This window comes from Cyanistes caeruleus, chromosome 2 (genome assembly GCF_971803275.1).
Source record: "Cyanistes caeruleus chromosome 2, bCyaCae1.hap1.1, whole genome shotgun sequence".
Taxonomy (NCBI): domain Eukaryota; kingdom Metazoa; phylum Chordata; class Aves; order Passeriformes; family Paridae; genus Cyanistes; species Cyanistes caeruleus.
In genome coordinates, this window is record NC_141702.1 from 64,986,590 (window position 1) to 65,000,712 (window position 14,123).

The following is a 14,123-nucleotide window of genomic DNA, read 5'->3' on the forward strand; positions in this document are numbered from 1 at the left end:
GCAGCTTAACAAAAGATAGGTTCTAGAATATAGTGCTTTTTTAATAGCATCTTGTAGTAATGTGGAAAGGAGGAAAGGAGAGAGGAGATGAGAGAAATATTTCAGCACATGCTTTTAGAATCCTCTTATATTTATTTAAAGGCAACTCTGATTTTTAAGCTGAAAATATTTTGCTTTACAGCCAAAATGAATCTAAAATATGAGGTGGTTCTATTGAAGCATGAATGTAGCATTAATGGGAAACCTGACTTCCATGAACTACACATGTTTACAGAAGCTGGATCAATATTTGATATGAGTCCTTCTTGCCATAGTATTTTGCCACAATGCTTTTTGATTGCTGCTATTTTTCAGGAAGCAGTTTTTCCCCCCTCTTTCCCTTAGGGCTTAATTACCCATCCCAAATTCATGAAGTCGTGAAGCAGTAGTTGCCTAGAACAGCACAGTGCTTCACCAGTTTGTGTCTAGAGAAGTGACAGTTTTTTCTTGTCTTCTTCAGACACATCATTTGAGCTTATTTTTAAAAAAGCTGTGCTCACTAGGTAGCTGGGAAAATAATGCTGTTTGAAGATGTCCTGTCACTATTGGGCATCAGGGGCTCTGGAAGAGTTCTGGCCTCCTTTTTGCCTTCCCCTCTGTTTTTAATCAAGACAAACTGTAAGAGACATCATGTTCCAAAGTTGTCCTGAGAGTTTTCTATTTTGTATCCACTGCTTGCAGGCCGGTGTTGGGTTCTGGCTGGTCTGTGATGTGTGATGTGATCATGCTGGGCACTTTTGATACACTTTGGTGCAAAGGATTTTACTTCAAAGCAAAAGCAACTTGCTCAGCCCTGCATAGTTGGGTAATTGAATGTGGTTGGAAGATGTCAGTGGTGTTTTTGATAATTGATACCCTGTGTTGTGTTTCTGTGTTGCGCTACAGAAAGCAATTCTTTATCATCACAGAGTAATTATATTTGCTGGTGGTTTGTGGTATATGGTAAACATAGTAGGTGTGCTGCAAGTGGAGTAACAAAGTAAAATGCTGCTCAACTCAAATAGTGCCAGGGGAGGTTTAGATCGAATATTAGGAAAAAAAAAATTTACTGAAAGGGTGGTCAGGCATTGGAATAAGCTGCCCAGAGAAGTGGTGAAATTAGAATTCCTGGAAGTGTTGAAAAAAATGTGTAGATGGGTTAGTGCTGGACTTGGCAGTGCGGGGTGAATGATTGGAATTGAAGATCTTAGAGGTCTTTTCCAATCTTAACAATTCTACGAATCTGTAAGTGTGCCTCAGTTGCTTATGAGCCCTGTATTTATGAGCACAGTGTTGTGCTAATAGAGAAAGCGCTGGTTTCTCTGCATTGGTGTTCCAGATTTCTGACCTGGAGAAAGAATCCTTTCTGGGGAGAGGTGGAGACTTTGGTTTTCAATGCTTGCTCAATTCTTGGCATTTCAGCTGAGACTGCTGATCAATTAGTGCTAATTGTGCTGGGTTTTGGGATACAGTCCTAGAACAGTCATCTGAGGTCGTCACTTTCTGTCACCTGCTGTCTTTGGACTCAGTTTGTGAACTATGATTTTTGCTTTCCTATTTTTTCTGTCTTTTAAGAGGGGATGCATTATTAACCCTGAAATAATCCCTCACCCTTCGCATTCAGTTTTGGATGTTCCATATAAAATACTGGAAGTCACTTGGTTATTATTCTCTCTTGTTTTTTGCTACAAAGAGGAGTATTCTTTTGCTGCAAGTTCCATCACAGCAAGCTATTTAAAACAAATGTCTTTCTCCTCTTTCTGTTACTGAAATTAAACTTCAAATTTCAGAGATTAAGTGAAAGTTACTCAGTATTTGGGATTCTTGGGCACCTCTGAGAAGAATGGAAGCATAATAAAAGTCACAGATTACACAAAATCTCCTTTCCCCATGTTTTTCTTCGTCACGTAAGCATGACGATTTCCTCTTTTGGAAGAGGGGGGAAATGGATCCAGAAAGAAAAGAAACAAGCCTGTCAATGATGTTTCACTTCTTTGCTATGTGTTTGCATCAGGAGTTAAAAGCAGTCCCTCACCTATTTTGGTTATTTAGCTATATATCAGTTTGTAGGCCATTATCTTTCACTTCTCATAGCCCATGACTGTAATGATAAATTAACTCTGAATTTTTTTTCCATAGTTCTCAATAAGAAGAATACAGTCTTAAATTATTCAGCTGTTATCTGTAAGCAAATTATTTAGCCCAATTGTGGAAGACTTTCATCCCTTATAACATTGTTCCCTCTATATTAGGGGTACTTCTAAATGAAAATAAGGGAGATAATTAAGAAGGTTCAGTTGAAGAATTTGGATCTGGACGTGATCCATGGGCATTGTCTCTAAGTGAGCTGATGTGATAAGGCACTTGCATGGGACTAGTTACAATTATTTGGATTTAGAAAACAAGTGGATTCTAGAAGTTTTGCACTGGGCTAGGATTTTGATTAGTTGTCATTTTGTCTAAACTTCCTTTTTACCAGATGTCTGACTTTCTTACTATTACCCGAAATCTTGGAATTTATCATTGCATCTCAGACTCCATGGGATGAGGAAAAGAGTTTTGTTTTAGTTAAAAACAAGAGTGTTTCCTCTCCTTCTTTCAGTTGCAGAGGCGTGGTAATGATCTCCTCCACAAGGAGAAACTGTCACTCTGCCTGCAGAACCTGAATACACATTTTGCAAATGTTTGATTCTGACTGAAATGGGGGATGGAGGTGAGGGATGTTCTTTCAAAAAGCGCTGAAAATATGGGTTGCCTTTTAATTATGGTGTCAACTATTGTTTTAATTGGAAAAGAGTGCAAAACAACCCCAAACTTTTTTCATTGTGGAGAAATCTTTGGAAGTTTTGATCAAGTTTCAAGGACTACAGCAGGCTTTATCCATTGGAAAAACCTCTTGTTTAACCTATCACTCATTAGCAGTCTAAAATATAGCCTAGCTTTCTGCACTTCAGGAGTGCTTTTTGTTGTCTAAAACAGCCTCATAGATTGACAGTACTAGATAAAAGTTTCTCTCTATGGATTAAAGTCAATTCAAGGAAGGAGAAGTGTCAGAGAGAGTAGCATTGCTAGAACTTGCAACATGGTTTTATTTTGACATTGCTAGTAAGTGATTGCAAGAGGAGGGTGGCTCCTATTGCCTGCTTGGGTAAAATGTCAAGCAGCTGAGATTGTAATCTCACCTGTTCCTGTGGCACAGAAGGTGATACTTATTTGGGAGCACAAGTAGTTGTTGGTACACATGCTGATGATCAGAAGGGTGTTTCAGTGGAATGATCCTGTGTGGCTGAAGAACAACTAATTGTTTCCATGCATTTATAATAAACCTTTGGTTTTAGGTTAACAGGTAATCTTCATGCAAGAAGATACATGAAAGAACAGTTGTGTGGAGTAACAAGAATAGAAAATATGAAAACCAAAGGAGAGCTAGCTAATGTGTATGAGAATGGCCCGAATTGGAAAGGACCTTGAAGAACATCTAGTTTCACCCTCACTTGCCATGGGCAAGTGGACACAAGTCCACTAGACCAGGCTGCTTACCCTCCAGCACTGACCATTTTCAGGGACAGGGCATTTGCAACTTCTCTGGGCAGCCTGTTCCAGTGCGTCACCACCCTCATAGTGAAAGTTTTTTTTCTTAACAACTAATCTTACAGTCTCCTCTTTCACTTTAAAACCATTTCCCTTTGTTCTATCACTGTCTGCCTATGTAAAATATTACTTTCCCTCTTTTTTTACAATCCTCCTTTAATTACTGCAATGAGCTCTCCCTGGAGTCTTCTCCAGACTGAACAACCTTGGTTTCTTAGTTTGTCTTCAAAGGAGAGGTGGTCCAACCCCCTGATTGTCTTTGTGTCCCTCCTCCTCTGGACCTGTTCTAGCAAGTTTGTGTGCTGAGGGCTCCAGACCTGGATTCAGAACTCAAGGTGCAGTTCCTTGAGGGCAGAGAAGAAAGGGGGGATCCTCCCTTGATCCACTGGCCACACCTCATTTGCGACAGCCCAGGATGTTATTGGCCTTTGGGCCTGAAAGCTCACGTTGCCAGGTCCTGTCCAGCTTTTCGTCCACTGGGTCCTCCAAGCTACACAGGGCTGGTCTCAGTAAGCTCTTCTCCCAGTCTGTACTCATGTCTGGGATTGCCCTGATCCAGGTGCAGCACCTTGCATTTAGAATTTTTGATCTTTGTAAGGTTCTTGTGGTCCCACATCTCAAGTTTGTCCAGGTCCTGCTGGATATTGAATTTAAGAATAAGCTAAGGGTATGCTTTGGTCCAAGACTGTATGATTCACTGGGGTAAAGGTATGTTCATCTTTAAAACTCAGTCAAAATTTGAGGAGACAATGACGATTTTGTTAGTGGGCAAACAGAGACTTTAATATTACTGAGGTCCTGTACATTGTTGAGAAGGTGTGTGTTCCCTGGAGGATCATGTTTGTGTTGAAATGTAATGAGGATGATTCTAGAAAAAGAGAGGGATTATAGGCTGAGCAAAAAAAATTAACATCTGTAAGGGAGAAGGAATTAAGCTATCCTAATGGTGTTACTTTTGCATATTTTATTAACCTGGCTGTCAGCATGCCCACTTGTAAGCTTCTTGTGCCAGGTGAGTGCTGCTAGAAGTTGCTAGTCTATGTATAAACAACCTATACCATCTTTGAATCAAGGTCAAAGAAACCATACATGCATAGAATATACCTTTTTTTTTTTTTTCTTCTAGGAAATCAAGGGAAATTAAACTACCTGGTAGTTGTTTTGATACTCACTAAATGGCAGATGCAATAAATTCTAAAACAGAAATGAGAAGCTGTAGGAAAGCTCTACACTATATCTTTTCTAGGCTTTAGTCCAATTGCATAGGACATGTTGAAAGGGAACTGTGATTTAGATCATCTTAGAAAGCCCAGGGCATAAAGCTAAGTATAATAATTTGTCTTGTTTAGCATTGTTTAATTTGATTATGAAATACGTTTAGGTTTTATGACTGTTTTGGTATTGTCCCAGCATCTTTGCAAGAGACAAGTCTTTGGCAGTAGCATTTGTGTAGTGACTTAGGGAAAAATAAAATGAGATTAAAGACACTTTAGAAAGAGAAACAGCTGGCTTAGAGTTTATAATGATGGTATGAATTTCGTGGTTTTATTGTTTCACCTAGTGGTGATTTACTGGGATGGTTTTTGAAGTCAGAGACAACACACTGAAACCTGGCAGTAGGTCATTACTGCACTTGGAGTCTTGTGGCTTCAGTTGTAAGGGAGTTTTCACAGGCAAGGTGGCCTAGTAAATGAAGAGTAAAAGAACCTGTTGGAAAGACAAAAAAACATAAAATAGCACAACTAGGCATTGAGCTACAGAAAACACCCCTCTCCTCCGTTGTTGCATCAATGTCTGGTTTGTTCTTCTGATACAACCTTTTAGGAGATGCTCTAAGGTGAAAGTAGAATTAATTGCTGCTGCTGCAGGAGAAGATTGAGACATGGATGACATGAAATGACTTCTCTGGAGAATTTCTCAGTACAGGAAGTGAATGAGCCATGATTCCTAGGCAAATGCTGACACTTAAGTTGATTGTTTTTTTAACCTTTACCCCTTTTTCTCAGACCCCTAAAAGTTTCACCAACAGAAAATGAATAATTCTTGCTTCTGATACAGCTCCTTTTCAGACTTTGCATTATTTCTGTGATTTGACTGTTTCAAGCAGCGGGACTGTCATGGTTTGCACACAGTACTAAGAGATAAAAGAAGCTACACCTTCTTTTTGTTCGCTCTTGTGCTGTAAATCTATGCAGATGCACAGGCCATCATTGCCTGTGGCTTTCTTTTTGTAAAAGAAAGTACATTTTCATTTTTCTCAGCGGAAGAAAGCAGAACAAAGCAAAATAAATAAAGTGTTGTTCCTTTTGATAGCTTGTGGCTAATTTTATTCTTTATAATTTGATCACAGCCATGGGAATTCTGTATGCTGATATTTCCTGTTACTGTAGCTGGTTCTGGCAACTTCCTTTGAATGATTATTTGACATTAATTTTCATACATGTTTCTGAGGAAAATGATTACTCCCTCTTCCCCCATTTTTGTGAAGGTCTGCAAAATGGTCACCTGTCAGTTAAAAGCCATTTTAATTGAAATGCCACCTACTGATTGCTCTGCAGGAGGCACCACAAATGCTTGGTGTTTGCTTTTTGAAGGAGGAAGAAGCCCTCTTTGCTCTTCTCCATGACCACTTTCACAGCTGATACAGTGTAGGTGGAGATGTAATTGTAAACATAAAGTAGAATGAAATATTTTGCCACTGTGTGTTTTGGAGAAACCTGTTTATCATTTTTCTAGTGAAGAATGGCCATGGCTTCGATGTAGTGTTATCCTATATCTTGTCCACTTGTTATATTTGCTACTGCCATCTGGTTTCACTAATAATAGTTCTGCAGTTTGGCCAAGTGAATACTCTGAAAGGTTTTCCTGCAGCACCACTGGTATGCAAGTTCTTTTAGGGTGAGACTGTCAAGAAAGTAATAATTTGCACTGTGCCTGTGATCGCAGTGAAGCTGTGCATGGAAAGGAAAGCTGCTCCCTTATCCAGTCTTGTCTGTCATGGTATTTTTATAGATGCGTGAATGAGGTGAGCTATGTAATTCAGCCTGAGTGAATAAATGGATTTGATTTAAAATGAGAGACATAGTGCATTGGAGGTATATGATATGACTACACCAGAAAGAGCCTTTGAAATTGCAAATAGAATTTAGCAAGCAACCTTCCTAAGAACATCTGTTCCTGATGATAGGCAAATATGTGCTAAATTTGCTACTGGAGTTTAGAGTGAGGTATAAGTGGAGTACTTGTGGTTCTGCCCCAGCATTTCCTTTTGAATTTTTAATGTATCAAAAAATATATTTTTGATGCAGTAGAAGCCCCAAATTTTTTGGCTTACATGTGGAAAGATGAGTTATGTATGTATACAAGGGTTGTGGGATGCTATAGATAGCATTGGAGATGGACAAACTTTGTTTCAGATAAGTGAGACGTTCTGAAAGATAATTCCCTTCTATTTGAAGACACTTTCCTTGTATTCAGGGAATTCAGAGATGTACATATGAATTCAGTACAGAAAGATCAAGTAGGCATTTGAGGTGACATTATCTTCATGTTTCTAGTACATAAAGAAGTAATCTGAGTGGTAAGAGACAGTGCAGATAAAACCACAGAGATTTGCTTGTCACCTAGTCTTAGCCCAATGTTGAGATCATCTCTTTCTGTGTTACTTAGGAATATTTGTCTGGTCTGTCCAGGGAAGTTTTTTTACAGCTCCTTTTAAGACAAATTGAGTCACCTTTTCCAAGCTATTGAAGCATTTTCTTTGGTATTTTATTCTGATGTGTAAATTAAATTTTATTCATTATAATTGAGAGAAGTATATGATAAGGTCCTTCGACTCACCACAAACCTGAATTTTCAGTTCAAGAATGTATTACTACAGTGGTTTGCACATATTTCAATATGTGAAATATTTAAAATACTCAATATTTCTTTCAAATATAGAAAGACCATAAGTGCTTTTTCCTTCCTCATTTACTCCTTAGGTAATTTGCAGTTCATTTAACTGTTTCTGAGAACTAGTGGAGATAAGGTAAATTACGCTTCCTACCATTCTCTTACTCCCAAGGTTTGTTATCCTGTCACTGAAGGATATTAAGTTAGCCTGACATGATTGATTTTTGACAAATAATGTTGGCTGGTGCTAACTTTTTTTCTTGAATAAGATGTGCATACTGCTTTTTTCACAGGAATTGATGTAAAGCTTATGGACAGTAAATTTCTTAGCTCCTTCTTTAATACCTAATTTAAAGAGAGGAGTTATATCTGCATTTTTCTGCCATCTTCTGTTGGTGCTCAGAGATAACTGCTACTAGCTCTTAGACACTAATGGCCCATTATTTAAGTATTATTTGGCAGATTTTAATAAGTTATACTTAGGGAAAACCAAGCTTATTACTTTTTGGCCTTTTCTCTCCACTTGAAGCTCAGATTTTTGCTACTTCATCTGTGTAGTTAAATAGTTATATGAAACACAATATTCCTCATTAGTGAGATTGGAAACAGAGGAAAGTATTGAACATTCTTTCCTTCTCAGTATAATTACTTAATAGCTGCCCTTTGTGATCTTGTTACTGTCTTGAATTAAAACCTGCTGTTTTCAAAAAGTAACGTCATAGATAAATACAGGAATTAAGGTATCACTTATTGAATTTGTCTCTCTATAAAGGAAATTAACTATTTCCTTAGTAGGATGCTTAATTTTAAAATAATATAGTAATATTTTTGTTGTTGATAAAAATAACAGCTCATGTTTGTATAAGAAGGTGGATCTGCAGGCAGTGAAGCAAACTTTGGCAGGATGGTATAGAAGTGAGTCTAGAAATGACTATGCAAACAGTCTGATCCAAACCTTCATCCTCAACATCTGTGTTATTACATGAATGCTTGAATTAGTGTGTATATCAGACACCTTTGCCAGTTTTTGAATATCCAGTTAAAAAATAACTGATTTTGTGATACAAGAAAGCAGCAGCCTTTTGAACAAGCACTGCCTATATGTCATATCGAGGATTTGGCAACATCTTCATACTTAAAGGCAAATGTGGAAATGAATGATATCTAGCAGTAATGATACCTAGCAGTCACTCTTCTGGGGAAGGCTGGTTACATAAGGGTGTCTGTGTAGATCTTGGTGAAATGATAATGTTGGCACTGAAAAGAAGGCAGGGATTTTGCCTCGATTACATTCACAATGGGAAAGATGGCATTTTTCGAACCATTTTTTGCTAATTGAAAACTGAGCATATCAAGGAACATGTTTTGACAGTGAATAGTGTATGGAAAGCAGGCATAAAGAAGAATAAAACTACAACAAAACCTCTCTTCTGATCATTTTAAGCATGGAAAATTTAAGTGGAGGGATTTAAAAAGGATTATGAAATTGTGCATTTTTACCTTTAAAGACTGTGGAAGGCTTATTAGTAAGTAGCAAATTGTTTAAGCAGATGATAAATGTTTGAGGACACTGTATCATCTTTTAGGTCTGCTTAGAGAATTTCTGAAAAGCTCCATGGTGGCTCACAAACTGGGTTTTTCTGGAATACACAATACAAATTAGACATGCACAGCTATTTAATAAATTATGAAAAATTAAGGCAAATGACACGTCAATAGAGAAACCCAATAATAATGAAGAAAATTGAAGGTTAGTTTAATGAGATTTTTGACAAGAAGAATACTTGTATATGCACAAAGAATACTTGCTTTTTCTGGGGTTGGCAATGTATCTTTGGTTTGGAACTTGTTAACTGTAATGGAATCTTTTGTTTAAATTAGGTCCAGCAGTGAAAATGAGAGGAAATAAATGGATAATATATCTATAAACAATGAACAGCAAGAAGATAAAGAAGATTAAAGTAATTAACCTAACTGTACAAATACACTGTAAAAATGCTTTGCTGCTTTTATACTTCCCTGTTAGGTGTTTTCTGCTTCACAACATGGGAGATAATTTTTGGTGCATCTCAGAGGAGGGTAGTCTTTGGTTTTGTTTCCAACATGTATCCATTTTATAAAGGACTGAAATGCCTGAGCAAAGCTTGTTCTGCTAAAAGAAGCTTGCTGTTTGTTACTGCTGCCTCTCATGCAGACTGGTATTGATGGTCTCTCTTTAGTCTCCCAGTTGTCCCGTGTTTCAGCTTGGGCTGCAGATGCCTTCAACCTCTGCACTCCTTTAACCACTGCACAGCTTGTGCTTGCTCAGTGCTCTGCGTCATGATGTTCTTGGATCCAAGCTCCTGGGTGTCAGGATAACACAAGTAATTAATCACAGAAAGCTGATCATGATTTGCTGAAGCCTTAGGCTTAAACTGTGAGGTGGTACCAATCGGAAAAACTGTCAAAGCCCTGCGGTTGGAATTCCTGGCTCAAGTCTCTCTGTGCTCCCTCTCTTTTTTTTTTCTTTTTTTTTTCTCCCCTCTTCCAAAAGTGGGTAGATATGGGTGGATGCTTAGTGTCTGAGCAGGTTTAAGGCAGTGGTGTTGTGGTTTTGTGTGCTTTTCCTCCCACATATTCATGTATCCGTTTATAGAATGCTCATCTGTGTTTTCTGTATTCTCAGCAGGAGACGACATTTTGCACACTTGAAACAAATGCCATCTTTTTCCTACTTAGGGTGGTCATCATTTTCTGCCTATCTTATTAATTTGCTTTGCTGAATGTCTGGTGTTTCTTGACATAGTTTTAAAATTTTGGTCTGTGAATGCATGATTAAAAAGCTCTGCATGCAGCAGTAAGATTCCACTATGAACAGCTAAAGAACTATTTAGATCTCCCAATTTAGGCTCCTCAGTTTATGTACTAAGAGTTAATTATTAATTACTGTTTTGCAGTTTTGAAATAACAGTATTTATAGTTGTCAATTACTTCTGAATTTATTGAAAGTAAAAGTAATGAAAGCAAGGCTTAAACTTGTCTATCTTAAAGTAGCTCTATGATGAATTCATGGGATGTTTGCCATTGAAAAAGATGTGTGAGGTCCCTCTGGAGGTCAATATTTAGCATCTGGTAGGTAAAATTTACCTTTTTTATAATCATTCTGACTTGCTTGGGAATAGGGATTTAAATTTTTACAGCTTCAATAAAGGATAATAAATTACTTAAGTGTTTCAGAATTCAGGGTGGAGGTGTTCTGTAAATTAAAAAGGTTTTTCAAAACAAGCAAGTCACTTAGCATCATTAATCTAAACTAACTTTTTGCCTCCATTTTGCCACATCTATAAATTTTAAATGTAATAAAGCAAAGCTTTTTATGAAGATGGAGTGGCCTACTGGTTGCCAAATATCTGTGATGGCTACACAGGTTATGGTTCTCTTCCCTATTGTGCCATGAAATATGGTGATTAAATGCACGGAGCTGTGATACTACTGTGGATTAAGTTGTTCATCCAAAAAAAAAATCTGAAAAGAAAAACCACCCCCAGAGGTATTGACAATGTTTAAATAGTAGAAACTGTTCACATTTTAAGTATAAAAATGACAGTATGCTCATTTAGAGCTATAGTTGTAGAATTCCTGCCAATGTGTGACATAAATGCTCACACATGGTCTTAAAGGATATGAATTGCTGATACATCCAGTTTCAGATTCTCATTTTTTCATGTTTTTAATGACTCCTGGCTTTTGTAAGCAGATTTCTCGTTTTTAAAGATCATTCTTGTAGACATTCGTCATCTCTGGACTTTCCAAATGAGAAAGCTCACTCTTTGGTCTGTTTTATGGGTTTGATGTGTGGTAGGGTATCTGCAAAAAAACAGGAGTTAGGCTGCAGTCATTCCATAGTGGGTGACCTATCAGCCCATGTGGAGCTGATAATCAGCCACTTAAAAGGCTTCAGGTGCTGGATTTTCTGGTAATTCATTCCAAGTCATAAAGTAGTAATGCTGACACTTATCTTGGATGAAAGGAGATGCTAAAGTGAAGGCCTTTTGATGGACATTATTTTTCCTTAATTTTCCATGCATGTCCATAATTAAAGTTTAGACCAGTTTAATATTTTTTAAAAATAAATGTGTAGGCATGCAGCATATGTCTTAATGTAGAAAACTTAGTTTAGTTAGATAAAATAATGAGGATCCAAAGAAAGGTGATCTAATGCCTTACTCTTTCTTACAGGACCTCTATTCTGTATTGTTCAAGGTATAACTTTACAGAGTGATTAAACAATTCTGGAGACTCACTGAACTGTGGCTTTGGTATTTAAGTACCCTCATTTTTCATACACTTAGAAGGTTTGAAAGCAAACAGTCTCTGCAATATTAAATAAAAAATAAGAGAAAAAATATAAATACCAGTTTATCTTGTTTAATGTTGCCTTTTATCTCATGGTCTGCTTGATTCTTCAGGACATTTGAATGCAGGAAAATCTGTGGGTGGGAGACTGAAGTGAGAAAGGTCAGATGTGGAAGTGTACTTATTTCCCAGGAAGGCTGGGTGTGGGTGGGAGCAAGTAAGCAGAAGATGAGATTGACACATATTGATGATGACCAGGTTAATGCCTGGAAGTCAGCCTGATTCAGGATGTCTGTACATCAAGTGAGGATCAGAACAGTCAAAGGGCTCCCGAAGCAAGTTTTCCCTTGCTTGTCATGGGCGTTAATGCTCAGTGATTTTGTCCTGTAGTTTAACTTTGTTTCAGTGTGTAATGTATTGGGTATTTTTAGTCTTCTCTCTGCTTTTTCTTTATATTCTAATAGCAAGTAATTTTTGATGTATTTCTGTAGACCCAGGGTTGTGTTTATTCTACTGCATGATTGCAGTTGTAGTTTAACCTCAGCTGGAAGCTAAGCATCATGCAGCCACTTGCTCTCTCCCACACTGATGGGAAGGGGTGGAGAATCAGGGAAAAAAACCCAAACATTTGAGTTAAAATAAGAACACTTACTGAACACAATAACTGAAACGAAGTAAAATGTAATAATGGTAATGATAATAAAATATGCTACGTTTACTACTATTTCTACTAACTATAAAAATAATAATAATGGGGAGAAAAAAGACCACAAGTAAAAAAGAAGCACAAGTGATGCACAATACACAATACAGTTGTTCAGCACCTGTGGACCAATGCCCAGTCCATTTCTGAGCAGTGATTGGTGGCTTCTCTGACGTAAATGAAGGTGCTTGTAAGATTTTAAAAGCATACTTTATAGTTGTCGTATGTATTTATCTAGAAAATACTTGGCTTTTTAGCAAAAGTGTGCAGGCAGCTTAATGTTAAGATGCCAGTTTCTGCCTAGAGGTCTTTATAATGTGAATTATACCTTTGGAAATAAAAAGAATAGATTTTTTTTTTTTCTACCTTGGCCTCCTGTTGAAAATCAAATTAATAAATAAGTCCAATAATCATTTTAATCATAATATTTACTTTTAGGAAGATAATAGAGGATGTGCTCTCTCAGTATGGATTAATGAAGATTGGTGAGATTTTGCCACCTTCCAAAGGAAATTTTATTGCTTCCTAGTTTTATCATAAGTTTAATCAATAACTAAATAGTGATTTCTTTGTCTGTTTCTTAGGTTTAGCAGCATACAAGTGTTACTTGTATTTTTAATACAGAACTGCTGTTCAGGAAATTGCTGTGACCCAAGTTAAAGAGTAGCTCATCCAATTGGTCATCATTGGGTCTGCCTTGACAGAAATGTCAGGTGTTGCTGCTTGTGCTCGCTTCAGGTTGAAAGTTTATAGCCTGCTGTCAGCTAAGCAAGTTTGATCTTAGACCCTTTTTTGCATAGTGTTGTTGGAAGTTGAAAACACTATGCAAAATTAAGTGCTGTGTATTCTAAGACAGAAGAGCACAGAAAGAGTCATTAAATGCAACAGCTGTACCTTAATGACAGAATGTGTGTTGTGATGGAGCCCAAAACGTTCAGCACTTGATTAACTGCTTCCATCTGCAAGGCAGAGTAGATCGTGGTGTTGCCAAGCAGGTAGCATCAGTTCACATGTCCTGTTCTCTTCCAAGGAAGTAAGAATAGCAGCTTGTCATCTTTTCATGTTTATACATTGTCTATTACATGTCAGTGTTTTAGAAATAAACAAAAAATTGCCCTCTCAGCCAAAGAGCTTGTGCTTGTTGAAAGTCTCCATAAAGCTTTAGTGTATTTCCTGTTACTAGAAGTTTTCAGTAGCAGAGATGTCTTCAAAATGGTGTTCCCTTTCAATGGGTTTTTAAAAAGTATTACACTTTTTAAAGGGAAGAGTTGCCAAATCTGTTTTTCCTGTTCCCTACTGCCCAATATTTAAATTGCAACCATGTATTCTGGAGTTGGACAGCAACTATTTTAGCTGTGAAATTTCTACTCCTAGGAGTGGCTGGAGGTAAGGAGTTGTTAGCATTCAGTTGGGTTTTTGCCTTTTTTATTACTGTGTTTGAAAAGCTTACTCCTGAATTGTGCTGTTCTTCCTCCTAATGTTAGCACCTCAATTTACAGAGTCCTTTTGTCATTGTGTTTCTTGATTCTTTACTCTGCTTCTACTTCGTCTTGCTTTGGAGGATGAGACTGGTATAAGAAAC

At 37.4% G+C, this 14,123-nt stretch overlaps 1 protein-coding gene across 9 annotated transcripts in view; it reads left to right on the forward strand.

The window, feature by feature from the left end:
* Positions 1-14,123, forward strand: part of UTRN (utrophin) — a 339,362-nt gene that overhangs the window by 173,150 nt on the left and 152,089 nt on the right. The window lies entirely within an intron of this gene.